Genomic DNA, 3,122 nt, shown 5'->3' on the forward strand with positions numbered 1-3,122 from the left:
ATTTTGATATTCTAGGTATTATCAAATGGCCAGAGTTTTGAGATCGCATCGGACGTGAAGGACTATAATGTGATATGAGTTCCTTCAAATACTGAGATGCTAAACCATTCAGGGCTTTATAAGTAATAAGCAAGATTTTAAAATCTTTTAAAAATTAAAACATGTTTAATAGGTAGCCAGTGCAGTGTTGACAGAACCGGGCTAATATGGTCATACTTCCTGGTTCTAGTAAGAACTCTAGCTGCTGCATTTTGGACCAGCTGGAGTTTGTTTATTAAGCGTGCAGAACAACCACCCAATAAAGCATTACAATAATCTAACCTTGAGGTCATAAACGCATGGATTAACATTTCTGCATTTGACATTGAGAGAATAGGTCGTAATTTAGATATATTTTTGAGATGGAAAAATGCGGTTTTACAAATGCTAGAAACATGGTTTTCAAAGGAAAGATTGCTATCAAATAGCACACCTAGGTTTCTAACTGATGACAAGGAATTAACAGAGCAGTCATCAAGTATTAAGACAGTGTTTTAGGTTATTATATGCAGAGTTTTTGATTTTGAGGGGGGTGCTCGTGGTTCAGACGAGCCACAAACACTTTTTTATATGTTCTACATTTCATATATTTATATAACATATATTCGACAATAATAAAAAGAAACATGTCTAATGCAGAAACTCAATTCTTTTTCAGAGTTGAGTAGATGATCACTGTCTTTCTTTCACTATCTCTTCTCTTCTGATCGTTCAGAAATCGTTCTCTGTGTGCAGTAAAGAAAGATCTGAGAATCTGTCCTGTGCCACTGAAGATCGGAGCCAGATTCTCCTCATTACTGAGAAACTTTCTGATGTAGCCGACCAATGGGCAGCGTGAGTGCAAACTGCAGTAGTCTGAAAAAGTTTGGATAATTGTCCTTCCGTAGCCTACTGTTGCTAAAAAGAACAGTATTTTGTGTATTTGGTGTAATGAAATGTGTTTATGCGGTTTAAGGTTAAAAAACACATTATTTTCCACATACTGTACATTATTGTTTCTCCTCTATGCCCCGCCTTTCTGAAACGCGTCGATTTTTACAAAGCTCATCGGTCTGAAAAGCGAGGTCTGCTCTGATTGGCCAGCTATCCAGTGCGTTGTGATTGGCCGAATACCTCAAGCGTGTGACGGAAATGTTACGCCCCTCACCATACTGTGATGATGCCGTGTCCGGCCGGAGCGACGAGACAAAAACATTAAAACCCATTACAAACGAGGCATTTGTTGCATCCAGTGGGGACATAATTATGGATTATAATGACTTATTTACATTTACATTACATTACATTTAGTAATTTAGCAGACGCTTTTATCCAAGGCCAAAGAGAAAGGAACAATTGAAATCGCATCATATGACACCTTTAAGTTTCTCAAGAGTCATCGGCGATGCGATCGCACATTTCACAAGATCCACTTCAGTTGTCACAAGCCAAGGATGAATCGTAAGGCTTGCGTACATGCTTAAACTGAATACTGCATCACACGCCACACTCGTCCATCGCTTCAAATCGCCTGTCCAATTCAGCCAGAAATGACTCAGTCCACCACATTTTTATTAGCGGGTTTATAAAAAAACAACTATTTGTTAACTTGCTAAATCGGTAAATTAACGAAAAGAGAGTCCTCATGTCCTCTCAAGTTGAGAATCATTCGCGACTCGCTAGGATATGGGGCTTAAATAATTAATTTAGCCCATAATGTACTTATTCTAACCACTAAAATAATAAGATAATACAAATAAAATGAGAAAATGTAAATTCTTTAATTTTTATATTTTATTCATAGCTCAGACAAAATCATTATTGGCTCTCGTCCAATGCATGATGAATGATTCTTACCACAGTTGTTTGATGAACTTGTGAAAAACGGAAAGAGAAAGAGCGAGCAAAAAGAAACAGAGTGAAAGAGAAAAGAAACAGAGCAAGAGAGAAAAGGAAACGGAAGGCACGAATGACAAGCTAACAGGCTAACGGAATGCTAACGCACTGCACTCGTGGTTTAGATTAAAAAGTCAAATCAATGTCAAATTAGTATGCTAGATAATATCAGAAGTATGGTGATAATTATGTTATATTTTAGCAGTTTAAAAAGTGAGAGTAAGATAGAGAGTCCAACAGAAAAACAAAGCTACACGGAGCTACAATCGCAAACCACTCAGTAGCACAGCAGAGAAGAACCGGAAGTTAGCAGACAGGAACTCGCTTAAAGGGTTAGTTCACCCAAAAATGAAAATGAACCCATATGACCTCTGAGGTCAGCGCTGCGCATGCGCCGGTGAGTCTCGTGAAAACCAACGTTTGTTAACAGGAGCAAAGGAAGCAAAGTTTCCTTACTTTAGCAAAGGAAAACCAGTCTCCTCTTGGCTTATATTGAAATCTTCCGACATTCTTCTTTACAAATCCTCGTTTTGTACTTCTAATTAGTGACCGTTGTTTTGTTTTGATCTCTCCGCTGCGTTTCCGCGTGCGTCACTTCTGAGCGGCACAAAGCTGACCTCATACGTCATCCGCCCGGAACTGCTTCCGTTTACAACAGTGAGCGCAAGCTACATTAAAGTGATTATTACGTTTTGAATATGGATATTTTTCTTACAAAAACGCATCGATTCGCTACAGAAGGCCTTTGTTCACCCCCCGGAGCCGTGTGAGACACTTTTTTTATGGATGGGCGCTTTTTATTTAACTTGTTTTGGACTGATGCATGCAACACCTGCTGAGTGGCATTAAACAGCTTGAAAGATCAAAGACACTTTTTAATATAACTCCGACTGGATTCATCTGAAAGAAAGTCGTATACACCTAGGATGCCTCGGGGTGAGTAATTTATGGGCTAATTTTCATTTTTGGGTGAACTAACCCTTTAAGTCCAAGTAATATCAGAGTCTCTGTAGTGTTCTGTCACGCGTGCTGGTGCAATACAAAGCGCACGATGGAGAAGAATAATCCAACAATGACTTTACTGATAATTCTGAAGAGGGGTACATCCAAACACAAGCAAATCAACATCAATAACCGGCAACAGACTGAACAGAACAGGGAGTACTTATACAGAAACTAAAAGAGGGAACTAGTGAGATAATTAACCC

This window comes from Sinocyclocheilus anshuiensis, unplaced genomic scaffold (assembly GCF_001515605.1).
Source record: "Sinocyclocheilus anshuiensis isolate Anshui unplaced genomic scaffold, SAMN03320099.WGS_v1.1 scaffold1212, whole genome shotgun sequence".
In the NCBI taxonomy this organism is placed as follows: Eukaryota; Metazoa; Chordata; class Actinopteri; order Cypriniformes; family Cyprinidae; genus Sinocyclocheilus; species Sinocyclocheilus anshuiensis.